General features: G+C 41.9%; 1 pseudogene; it reads left to right on the top strand.

Annotated features, from left to right (window-relative positions):
* LOC120025304 overlaps window positions 1-13405 on the top strand; it is a 31842-nt pseudogene extending 18437 nt beyond the window's left edge.
* The last annotated feature ends 364 nt before the right edge of the window (window positions 13406-13769 follow it).

The raw sequence follows: 13769 nt of genomic DNA, 5'->3' as shown, positions 1-13769 counted from the left end.
CACTTTTAGGACCAGCTTTTGGAAAGTTGGCTTTCCTGACTAACCACTATAGTGTGATCACTGCATCCAATGGTTACGGAGACAGCTTTAAAACAAAGTTCTACAGTATTTAACACAATGTGATCGATACATGTGGATCTTGTTCCTCTGGTGTTTGTAAACACCCTCGTAGGTTGATTAATATCTTGAACCAGATTAAAAACACTGGTTACAGTGAGAATCTTCCTTTTTGAGCAGACACCTTGATGTATCCCAGTCAATATTCAGGACTCCATGAAAGTAGACCTCTGTTTACATCACACTATCAAGCTTTTCACACATTTAGATACTGACTGTTAGCACTTGGTGGGCTATAGCAACACCCCAAAAGAAAAGTATTTTAGATTTGCCAAGTGAACCTGCAACCACAACACTTCAAAAACATTTGACGTAAGCTCTTCTCTAAGCATTACAGGGATTTTACTGAATATACAGTGCATTTGGAAAGTATACAGACCCCTTGACTTTTTACAAATTGTTACGTTAGCCGTATTCTAAAAATACTTGTTTTTTTTAACCTCATCAATCTACACACAATATCAATCAAATATATTTATAAAGCCCTTTTTTATTTCATCAGATGTCACAAAGTGCTTTACAGAAACAGCAAACAATGCAGATGTAGAAGAACGGTATCTAGGAAATACTCCATAGAAAGGCAGAAACCTAGAGGAACCAGGCTCTGAGGGGTGGCCAGTCCTCTTCTGGCTGTGCCGGGTGAAGATTATAAGAGTACAGGGCAATCAAGGCCAGATTGTTCTTAAAGATGTTCAAAACATTCATGGATGACTGGCAGGGTCAAATACTAATCGGTGTTTGTAGAGGGTGCAACTGGTCAGTACCTCAGGAGTAAATATCAATTGGCTTTTCATAGCCAAGCATTGAGGTCGAAAACGGCAGGTCCGGGACAAGGTAGCACGTCCAGTTAACAGGTCAGGGTTCCATAGCCGCACAGCTATTTTCAGGTCTCCAGAGATGTTGGATCGTGCTCTGGTGGGGCAACTCAAGGACATTGAGACTTGTACTGAAGCCACTCCTGCATTGTCTTGACTGTGTGCTTAGGGTCGAGACAAGTCTCAATGTCCTTGAGTGGCCTAGTCGGAGCCCGGACTTGAACCCGATCGAACATCTCTGGAGAGACCTGAAAATAGTGGTGCAGCGACGTTCCCCATCCAACCTGACAGGGCTTGAGAGGATCTGCAGATAAGAATGGGAGAAACTTCCCAAATACAGGTGTGCCAAGCTTGTAGCATCATACCCAATAAGACTAAAGTCTGTAATCACTGCCAAAGGTGCTTCAAAGTACTGAGTACAGGGCCTGAATACTTATGTAAATGTAATATTTCCGGGTTTTTTAAACCTGTTTTTGCTTTGTCATTTATGAGTTGTGTGTAGATTGAAGAGGAAACTATTTAATCCATTTTAGAATAAGGATGTCACAAAATGTGGAAAGTCAAGGGTTCTGAATACTTTCCAAAGGCACTGTATATACAGCAACACATCCCCCGTGAGCATGTATGTCTCTTCTATAGATGCTATTTTCTTGTTTTGCTACTGCTGTATCAAATGAATTGAGTCTTAGAAATGGCTAATATATGAATGTTATTGATTTTATTAACCTTATTTCTAATGCTACATATCAATTTGGGCTAATTTTAGCCCTTTCCTTGGTAGCTTATCACAGACATAATACTGAAAATAGCAAACAAAGCATTTTTTTTTTTACATTCAGCAGTCCATTAATCAATTGGTTTGTGTGCTGCGGGGTTGAAGCTACAAACCCATAGGCTTGGTTCTCTCATCCCTTCCAGGCTTCTGGGAGGGAGAGTGGACAATGAGCCTGTCATAGGGGATGTAAGCAATGTCCCCACGTGCTCTGGCAGCTTTCATGGCTGGGATCAGTTATTTCTTCTTCTGGCACACAGCTTCAGGATAGACCCGGTTGAGGAAGATATACGTTCTTCTCAAGTTCTTGGCTCTTTCCAGAACCTCTACCTTGTTCTTGAACCTCAGGAACTTGATGACTATCGACCTGGGCCTGTCACCTGGGTCGGTGGGTTTTCAGTCCTGTGAGCGCGCTCTACCTCAAACTGGTCCATCGTCAATTTCTCAGATCATTTCCCTCACTTTGTCCTCAGACTCCGTCCAGGTTTCATGGAGATTCGGCAATTCCGCCCACAACCATGTTCCGCCTTGATAGTCTGATTTATCCATCATTATTATCATGGATTCACAAACGGAACTGATGTCCTCTCTCAATGACTTAGACTGCTTTCATCTTACCGTTCTCCTGTTTCTACCCATCGTGCTGACTCTGGGGGAACTGCAAACTGTTCTTCAGTTAGTTGAATCCACCAGTATTTTGACAAAACACAAAGCTATTTTCTTGTAACAACTGCTTGTAGAACTTTGTCATGGTAGCTAGCAACATAGGTTACGCTGTTTCTCCTCACAGTTCCAGACAGGGCAGGTCACAGGGAAGATTGAAAATAACAAACAGCAGGGATCTAGACAGCCACAAACTCGGGACGATCTGCAGTCCCAGCCACAATGGCTAACCACTTCGCGGGCTGCATTCAAGCCCTCAACCCCACTAAGTAAATAGCTCCTCAGACCTGGCCTTAGTTGGCAAGATCACTGGACAGAGACTAGCAGTCCCAGCAACTGATGCCAACTGTGTCGTGGGATCCAAACTAAAAAGTTAGCTAGCTACTAAAACTTTTCAATACATTTTCAAAACACAACTGAGCTCTCCCTCGTTTCATGTTAATCTTCTGGCTGCAAGCCTGGAGCCGGGCACAATATGACAACAGCCACTTCAAGTGCAGGGCGCGAAATTCAAAATATATTTTTTAGAAATATTTAACTTTCACACATTAACAAGTCCAATACAGCATATGAAAGATAAACATCTTGTGAATCCAGCCAACGTGTCAGATTTAAAAAAAAAAAAAAAAATGTTTTACAGCGAAAACACCACGTATATTTATGTTAGCTCACCACCAAATACAAAAAAGGACAGACATTTTTCACAGCACAGGTAGCATGCACAAAGCCAACCTAACTAACCAAGAACCAACTTCATCAGATGACAGTCTTATAACATGTTGTTCAATAAATCTATGTTTTGTTCGAAAAATTTGCATATTTGAGCTATAAATCAGTTTTACATTGCAGCTACCATCACCGCTACCGTCAGAAATGGCACCGACGCAGCCAGAGTAATTAGACACCAACGTCAAATACCTAAATACTCATCATAAAACATTTCTGAAAAATACATGGTGTACAGCACATGAAAGACAGGCATCTTGTGATTCCAGCCAATATTTCCGATTTTTTTAAGTGTTTTACAACGAAAACACAATATAGCATTATATTAGCTTACCACAATAGCCAGAAACACAAGCCATTCCCCAGCAGCAAAAGTTAGCGATCGTAACAAACCAGCAAAAGATATATAATTTTTGACTAACCTTGATAAGCTTCATCAGATGAGTCCTATAACATCAGGTTATACATACACTTATGTTTTGTTCGGAAATGTGCATATTTAGAGCTGAAATCAGTGGTTATACATTGTGCTAACGTAGCATCTTTTTCCCACAACGTCCGGATATTTTTCTGACACTTTTTCTGACACACATATTCTGACCAAATAACTATTCATAAACATAGCAAAAAAATACATGTTTTATAGGAAATGATAGATACACTAGTTCTTAATGCAATCGCCGTGTTAGAATTCTAAAAATAACTTCATTACGATATGCAGTTTACGTTATGGCGAGAGCGTGCCCAAAACCTGGCCGCAAACTACTAGTTCACATGTACGACAGATATATGAAATAACATCATAAAATGGGTCCTACTTTTGCTGATCTTCCATCAGAATGTTGTACAAGGGGTCCTTTGTCCAGAACAATCGTCGTTTGGTTTTAGAATGGCCTTTTTCCCTCTCGATTTAGCAAGCACACTTGCCAAGTGGCGCGAATCTCTCCATCGTCAACAAACTCAGAACGGAACACGGCAAAACTCCCGAAAAAATTTCAATAATCTGATTAAACTATATTGAAAAAACATACTTTACGATGATATTGTCACATGTATCAAATAAAATCAAAGCCGGAGATATTAGTCGTCCATAACGACAGCTTATCAGAAGGCAAATCCAGGTCCCTTCGCGCGCTCTCCAGAAAACAGGAAACTGGTGACACGTCATGCCGAAAGCTATTATGCGACCCCAGATCAAGTTACACACTCCATTTCTTCTCTCACTGCCTGTCGACATCTAGTGGAAGACATATGAAGTGCATCTAAACTAATAAATATCAAGGACTTTAATAGGCAGGCCCTAGAACAGTGCATCGATTTCAGATTTTCCACTTCCTGTCAGGAAGTTTGCTGCAAAAGGAGTTCTGTTTTACACAGATATAATTCAAACGGTTTTAGAAACTAGTGTTTTCTATCCAATAGTAATAATAATATGCATATTGTACGAGCAAGAATTGAGTACGAGGCCGTTTGAAATGGACACCTTTTATCCGGCTACTCAATACTGCCCCTGCAGCCCAAACAGGTTAAACAGGAAGTGACGATAGTTATTAAAAAAGGAAGGTAAATATTGCACAATTCAGCTGTGCAAAGCTCTCAGACTTACCCAAGAAGACTAATGGCTGTAATTGATGCCAAAGGTGTTTCTAACATGTTTTGACTCTTGGAGCGGAATACTTGAATATTTGAGTTATTACATTTTTTTTCCACTTTGGCGTTTTGTGTAGATTGACAATTAAATCAATTTTAATACCACTCTAGTACAAAATGTGAAGAAATACTCTGAATACTTTTGCAAGTCACTGTATGGATTAATCTTTCTGTTACAGGACCGGCGTATTGAGGAGCTCACACTGCTCTTAGTCCAGTTCAGAGACATTGTGACCCCAAGACAAGGTAACAATCTCCCCTACCAAACATTGTACTACTCTAGTTATTGATAATTTTAAAAAAAAAATAAAAGCTACCAAAAGGGTAAAATATTCCTTACATTCAAATGTTATAATGACCCAGAGAAAGCAGAACATTTCCATTACTCATGATGGTATGAAGCAATGACACTTTCTTTGATAGCTCCACCCACTATCCTCTCAGTATCCAATGAGAGGACTCCGTCGAGCAGCGAGGAAGAGGAGCATGGAGTGGTGATGAGGACAGTTCCTCCCAGTGCACTCCCTGAGAACACAAAGACTGAGGTGGGTCAGAGGAAGGGGAATGTTCAGATGGGGAAAACATTGTTCTCTCAGCCCCAAGCATACATTGACAATTACTCCAGTTTTCAGTATCAGCATAATATGAAGGTTGAAAGTGCCTTTGGATTAAAACATGATTGATCCTGCCTAATATGGTTAAGAAGTCTCATTTTCCCACAAGTCTTCTGACTATTGAACTAGAGGCTAATGCGCTACAGTCATATACCTTGTTCCCTGTCCTTATCTCCATCTCTCCTCTGGTCCAGATGTCCTTCAGCGGTTCGTCCCCCCAGCTTGTGTCCCACCTGCCAACCCAGAAGGAGAGAGAACTCTGGTGAGACTCTGTGAAAGGAATACCTTTTACCGGACATCACACACAAGGAACTGCACATAAGGCATAAGGACATAAGGGACTGCACTAATCAATATATTTCATTGGGAATGATCAGATGATAATGTATTTTTATCAGGACGCGTCCCCGACTTTTATCAAGCAGTATGGACAACCTACAGAATGGATCTTCACCGACGGTAGTGGAGACATTGTCACCTGTCAACATTTACTGCCCAGAGTAGGAAAATCTGACTAGAAAGTGCTTTACACTTTTCTTCTCAATCTGTATCACAGCACTAACTCCTTGTCAACTAATGACTGTTCTTCACCTTTCCTATCTCTAGCATGTAGTGGTGTTTCCTGTAGCGGCTGAAGTGTCTGAGGTATTATTACTGTGAACAAAACTCTTCACTTTTCATATCTAACCATTACTGTTCTCTTTCTTGTTTGGGTTACACTTCTGACCACATGATTGTTTTGTGTCTTGTCAATCAGAATTTTACAGAAGAATCTGTATTAAAAGTAAAATAAAACATTGTATTGGTCTAATTGTTTCATTTATCTGTGTTTGTTCTCCAGAATGGGCCTGTAGATAACAGGTGCCAGACCTTGCCGGTGAAGGCCTCCCTACCAGAGCATAATGGAGAGTGCAGTGAGACACAGAGCCAGAGGTCTCCAGAGGGGAGTGAAGATGGCGACTCAAGTAAGCCTGAAGCACCCCCCTGCCACACTGTCCATAGGTGCTTCAGACACCTTCACCTCAGAATATACTGTAGGTTTCACTATCTTATGTTGCATGGTGGACAGACCTGCTCTGAGATGTGCTTAGTTCTGGCCCCTTCTACACCACAGAGCACAAAGCCCCAGATAGCTGATCAGACCTGGTCCTCCCTTTGAGACAGGGCACATACACAGGACTCTGATCAGTGGATAGTGTCACTTTGATCAAAGCTAATAGCGGCGAGGCCCCAGCCGGAGCAAAGGTTTTCAGGGATATTCCTGACTGCCTGACATATACCATGTTCAGAACCCCACCCTCTTTCTGGTCGACCACACTGAACCCAACCCAATCCTCTCTCACAGACCACGCTTACCTCAATTCCACCTTCTCTTTCTAAATGACCAAGGTCCACACAACCCCACCCTCTCTCACGGACCACACTCACCTCAACTCCACCCTGGGCTTTGGAGTGGCAGAAATCAAGCCCATGAGTATATGATCCTCCCTTAAAATGAATCTATTTTGGCCTCCCAGCTGTAAATGGTGCCATATTATGGATGCAGTGGTGGGATTTTGTCCTGTGCACATAAACAGGTACAGGCCCAGCAGCTGGAACCCCTTTCTATGTGCTCTCACTCCTGTTGGGTGCTCGGTTAGAGCCAAAGGCCTCGAATACAAATATGAGAAAGCAAAGCGCTACCAATCCCCTAGTGGACCTATCAGTGAGTCTTAAAGGGGTCTGACACGCATAACTACAAAGATATTAGACAAAATACTTTACAATTTACATATAAAACATGTTAATGGTTTTAAGTGTGTGCGTGATCATTAATCAGTTACACATGTCAGTACATACACACAAGTAGGTCACATGGGGGAGACATTGTGCCGTGAGGTGTTGCTTTACTTGTTTTTTTGAAACCAGGTTTGCTGTTCACTTGCACTATATAAGATGGGAGTCATGCACTCATGCCTCTGTATAATACTGTACGTTTCCTTGAATTTGTTCTGGACCTGGGGACTGTGAAAAGACCCCTGGTGACATGTCTGGTGGGGTAAGTGTGTGTCAGTGATGTGTGTAAGTTGACTGCATACATCTTGGAATTTCCAATACATTCATGTTTCTTATATTTCAGGGATATGTACACGTAAGGGTGTTCATGGCACTAGCTATGAGTTAATTAACATGTTTGTGCTAGTCATCTCTCCACAGGCTATTGGCAATAAACAGAATTCAGTCATTAAGACTGAAGGTTCACCGCCTGTATGAAACTTACTTGCACATAGATAACATCAGCTATTTGTTTTGCGGTCCTGGAAAGAAATTACTTTTTTGAACCAGTTGATTGCTTTAAATTTCAAAAGCAACTCTAATGAAAGCTAAACCAGAACCTTCACCCAGATGTAAACGTCCGATTGAAATGATTCAATGATAGATACACAACTAGAAAATAAATAATATTTTTGTTCTTTTCCCCCCTTCTTACAGGAAAGACGGAGAAAATGGATGACACCTCATCCTCTGACCTTTCACCCCAGTCTTCAGGGGCGGAGTCAGGTCAACAGACTATTGGCTCACCAGAGCACCTGAAGAACAATAACAGTATCAGAAAGCTCTGGGGAAAGTGAGTGGGTATATATATTTTTTGAAAATATATACAGTAAATTGGCAAGCTTTGCAATGTGAATGACTCCCAAGTCTTGTAAAGTATGTCTATGAAATCAAATACTGTCCTCTCTTCCAGGATCAGGCGGACCCAGTCAGGGGGTCTGCAGGGGGAGGACCTGGAACCAAACCAGTTTAGGAGAGGGGGGCTGCGTGCCACAGCTGGGCCAAGACTGACCCGGACCCCTGAGTCTGGCAGCTCTGCTCGGTAAGACTGCGTTTGGGGGATGACTCCTTGCCAATAATCTATTGGGGAATTAGGTGGTTTTTCTCCATCTCCTTAGTTATCCTGTTAGGCGGGCTGTCCCGATATCGGTACACTTATGACAACATCCAGCTCTATTGCAGGGCGCGAAATTCAAAATCTATTTTTTAAAAATATTTAACTTTCACACATTAACAAGTCCAATACAGCATTTGAAAGATAAACATCTTGTCAATCCAGCCAACATGTCCGATTTTTTAAAATGTTTTACAGAGAAAACACCACATATATTTGTTAGCTCACCACCAAATAAAAAAGTGGACAGACATGTAGCAGCAGCACAAGTATGATTCAAGTAGCATGCACAAGCCAACCTAACTAACCTAGAACCAACCTAGAAAAAACTACCTCAGATGACAGTCCTATAACATGTTACACAATAAATCTATGTTTTGTTCATAAAATGTGCATATTTTAGCTATAAATCAGTTTTACATTACTGCTCCCATCATAGCTACATCATAGCTACAGTCTGAAATCGCACGGGAGTAGCCAGAGAAAATACAGACACCAACGTCAACTACTAATTACACCTCATAAAACATTTCAGAAAAACATATGGTGGATAGCTAATGAAAGACAAAGATCGTGTGAATAGAGCCAATATTTCCGATTTTTGAAGTGTTTTACAGCGAAAACACAATATATCGTTATATTAGCTTACAACATTAGCTAGCATACGGCAGCATTGATTCTAGTCAAACGCTAGCATAGCACAGTTCGACAGATATATGAAAAAGCATCCCAAATTGGGTCCTTATCTTTGTTGATATTCCATCAGAATGTTGTAAAGGGGTCCATTGTCCAGTACAGTCTTTAGTTGGGTTCCAGAACGAACTATTTCCCTCTTGGGTTAGCAAGCACAATGGCCGTGCGGCGCTAATCTCTCTTTCTTCAAAAAATTCTTCCAAAGCATCACGTCTAAAGTCCAGAATAAATTGCAATAATATAATTAAAGTATATTGAAAAAACATACTTTAGGATGATTTTGTGACATGTATCAAATAATATCGTAGCCAGAGGTCATATTCACCTTTAACGAGCGTATTCCAGGAGCCGAGTCCAGGTTCTACCTCGCGCCCAGAAAAATTAAAGTGCGCAGGTCTCACTACAAGATGTTGTGTTCAGCCCCTGGAAGAGATATTCAACTGCTTTTTTCTCTCACTTCCGCATTACACCCAGATGAAGGCGTATGACGTGTTTCTACGGTCCTAAGTGACATGACCTTTTATAGACAAGGTCTTAAAGAGAGACATCGCATTTGGAAATCTCAATTCTGGATAGGAAATGGGCTGTAAAAATAGTTCTGTTCAACTTAGAGAAATAATTCAAACGTTTTTAGAAACTATAGACTGTTTTCTATCCAATAGTAGTAAATATATGCATATTGTAAGATCAAAAATTTCTTAAGAGGCCGTTTGAAAATGTGCGCATATTTTCCAGTTTTTTCAATATTCACCCTGCAGCCAGAAGAGGTTATCATACTCTGCTTCCACCAAGCATTCCACTGAGTTCAAAACTCTGTCCTCCCAGAAAGTGAAGAGCCTTAGCAGCACTGCAGTTCTTCGTGATATCTTTCAAAAAAGTCACTTTAGAAAGGATTATCTTAAAATACTTAGCAGCTCATGTTATAAACAGAAGCACGCTACATGGCAGACCAATCTGAACTCATCTCTCGGCATGTTCAGCCCAACCATTATCTCTGCCAATCATGGCTAGCGGCAGGTAGCCTTGCGGGTAGGAGCGTTGAGCCAGTAACTAAAAGGTTGCTGAATCGAATCCCCGAGCTGACAAAGTAAAAATCCAGATGCGCTGAATATGTTGATGTCGATTAAGGCAGCCCTCCGCACCTCTCATTCAGAGGGGTAGGGTTACATGCAGAAAACAGATTTCAGTTGTACAACTGACTAGTTATCCCCCTTTACTGTTTGTCCATGGTTAAACCAACTACGCTCGTAATTTAACAAAAACAATTTTCATTTACAGACGGCATACAAGTTTGTTTTTAAAGGAACATGAAAGTTCGCATGTACCAGAATACATTTCTGCAAAAGCTTTTTGAGAAATTATGAAAAAAATAAATATATTGTATAGTATTGACGTGCGACATATGCCTACTTTACTGAAATTAGTCACATGTGTGCTACTGTACCTGTTTCAATATAGGGTATACTGTTCACATCATATAGATGTTGAGTAGACCAAGTACAATACATGTAGACAGAAGCAAAACAAGGTTTTCCATCAGTGTTCTCTCACGAATTCTTGATCTAATTTCTCTCTTCTATCAGGGATATGAACACTCCATTCAGCCAGTGGACCAGAGAGCAGGTGTGTGGTTGGCTGGAGGACTATGGTCTGGGCCAGTACGTCAACCTGACCCGGCAGTGGGTCAACAACGGACAGACGCTCCTGTCCGCAAGGCCACAGGACTTTGAGAAGGTCATTGAGGGCGAGAGGGTTTCTACCCTGATGAACTTAACATACAAAATTGTTGCTTGTATGGTGCCTATATTAGGACAGCCTCGGTGTAGCAAGTAGGTCAAGTCAGTCACTCAGAACATTTCAGTCTCAGCAGGATTCCATATGGACACTGCGTTGTCATAATACTCTCTGGAGTATTATGGCACTCTCTGCTGGAATCAGGATCATGTTGTTCTGAACTTATAAACATAGTCATTGATTGGCTTTGGGAAACCACAGTAAAACCTTGCATGTGTTTGGGAACCTTATTTTTTCGTAAATGTTTGTGTCCACAGGAAATGGGTATCAAACACCCGCTACACAGGAAGAAACTACAGCTGGCTCTAAGGGGGTTCAGTACTAAAGCCCTGGAAAAGTCCTCTGAACTGGACCACATCTGGGTTACACGTACGACTTAAGCTGTACTTTTAAAATCTACTATATTCAGACATTGCCAGAAGTGTGGTATTTTATGTGTACAATGAGTCAACTGCATTGTCTGTAGGATATTTTGTTGGAAAATGTTCCTTGTTTAAAAGGAAGTTAAAATGGTTAGCTCTGCTTGGTCACATGCAGGATGGTTGGATGACATAGGCCTTCCTCAGTACAAGGACCATTTCCACGAGGGGCGAGTGGACGGCAGGATGCTCCAGTATCTCACCGTGGTAAAGCTAAACAATGAGATTTTTTTTTAAAGTGAATCCTTCAAAAAATGGTGAGTTTACGTGCTCATGTGATATCATCACCATTTAATATACAATTAGTATAAAATGGTTCCCATACAGTGAATACGCCCTAGCTTTCCAACTGAGCTACACTATCTAAACTGTTTCCCAGAATGACCTGCTTTTCCTGAAGGTGACCAGTCGGCTCCATCACCTCAGTATAAAGTGTGCTATCCACGTCCTCCACGTCAACAAGTTCAACCCCCACTGCCTCCGACGCAGGCCTGGAGAGGAGGTGAGAGGGTAGGGACCCTGAGGAGGGAAATGAGGGGAGAAGCAAAAGATGGATGAGAGGAAAAGTTAGTGATGGATGAGAAATTAGTTAATATTTGTTTAATGATAAGATTTTACTGCTCAGTTGAGGAACTCCCTCATTTCTCTCTCTCCCTGGTCAGAGGAACCCCTCTCCCTCAGAAGTGATCCAATGGTCCAACCATAGTGTGATGGAGTGGCTTCGGGCAGTGGACCTGGCTGAGTATGCACCCAACCTACGGGGCAGTGGGGTCCATGGAGGTCTCATTGTGAGTGGACTGCACCTCAGAACCATGCATGCGTCCCAATTCCCCAAACTTTTCTGAAGTGTGCAGCTGCACACCCCCTGTCATCTGCAGGTACACACTTTGGAAGAAGACTGGAGAATTGGGATTCAGCACTTAAAAATGATTGTGTTCCTACCTGAGTGAGCTCCAGCCCTCTCCTCTACCCCTGTACTTTAGATTCTGGAGCCGTGGTTCAGCTCGGAGACCCTGGCCATGCTGCTGAACATCCCCCCTCAGAAGACCCTGCTCCGCCGCCACCTGGCCACCGCCTTCACTGCCCTGGTGGGGACACAGGCCACTCTGGAGAAACGGGAGTATGCCAACGCCACCGGCCATGCACCCCTCACTACCACTGCCAAAGTCCGGGTACGACTGCTGTGTGTCCATGGAAGAAGGCCTGTGATTACTGTATAATGTGCTGTGAATACTGTGTACATGTAATGAAATCTGCTTAATTTTCTGTTATTGAGAGTTAGAAATGATCCACAGTAGTTATTGTTCAATGTACATACTGTGTACAGAGAACCCTAGCTTAAGCCCTTGTCTTCCTGTATTATTTCAGCCCAAGAAACTTGGTTTCACCCACTTCAGTCACCTGAGGAAGAGGAGCCCGGATAATTTGGCGGACTACATCTGCCCTATAGACAGTGGGGGCCTTTCGGTCATGAATGGCGGCCGTACACAGGGGTCCGAGGCCTCAGCCCCATCCTGGACAGAGAGTCAGAGGCGGGAGCAGGTGGGGCCCAAAAGCTGACAATGACGCTCCCCTCAGCCAATGACTGCAAATCTTATGGCTTTTAACACCGCCCCACATGCCTATGTAAACACATCCCTCTCTCCCTGAATCAAGGTGCTGATTTTGTGATTCGGTATAAATTCTAAAGCCGTGATTTTTTTTTTTTTCACCAAATGGTGATTCACTGGACAAGCTATTGTGTGTGTATATAATGAATATCAGCAGGATGTGCTAATTGGGTATTTGCTGGATATGCTTATTAAGTAATTGACCTGGATATGTTGAAATCATGACTGACCTGACAGGCTAAATGAGGATTCATAATGCTATGGTTGTATAATGGTTCCCTTTGTTAGCTGCTCTCTGCGTTCCTGGAAAAATGAGATGGATTCAATTTTCCTATCTTCTGCCATTGCTTCAGAACACAACTCTTATGATGTTACTGACCATTGTAGCCTTCCTCCTTGCTGGATATAGCTTAGCTATTAACTGCCTTGAGTTATGGTACAATATACAAAAGATTTCCAAATCTATTATCTTTCATTTATTTTGTGCTATATTTAATAATTGGCAAATTCATAAAACAAGGTGCTCTCATGACAATTCAGGTTTGCACACACTACCCAACTCATTGGCCTATAGTTATATTTTGAAAATAAAGAATAATTTGCAGGTGATTGTTTTGTATGCTGCATGTTTGGTTCATTTTAATCCTAAATGCATTATTTAATGTGGTGGAAGGTGATTGGGTTAAAGGCCACACTAGCCAATATTGACTCTGAAGCAAAGTGCTCTTGCTGACTCCACTATAACACACATCACGGCTTATAGACAATGCTACATCGGCTTCAAATAATTTTTCCGTCAATGCACACCTGAATTTACAGCATTGCTACGTCAGTATACAATAGTACAATCATGTGACTGGTAAACCATGAATGCTAAAGTTTGATGGATGCCATCAGGCATCCACTGAGGACAGTTCTGTCTCCAGCTCAGACTCTGAGGACAACATGGTGAGTTTCAGCATTGTTT

The sequence above is a fragment of the Salvelinus namaycush genome, chromosome 30 (genome assembly GCF_016432855.1).
Source record: "Salvelinus namaycush isolate Seneca chromosome 30, SaNama_1.0, whole genome shotgun sequence".
NCBI classification, from domain to species: domain Eukaryota; kingdom Metazoa; phylum Chordata; class Actinopteri; order Salmoniformes; family Salmonidae; genus Salvelinus; species Salvelinus namaycush.
The sequence above is the reverse complement of the archived record's forward strand: the minus strand, read 5'-3'. Positions and strand labels throughout refer to the sequence as shown.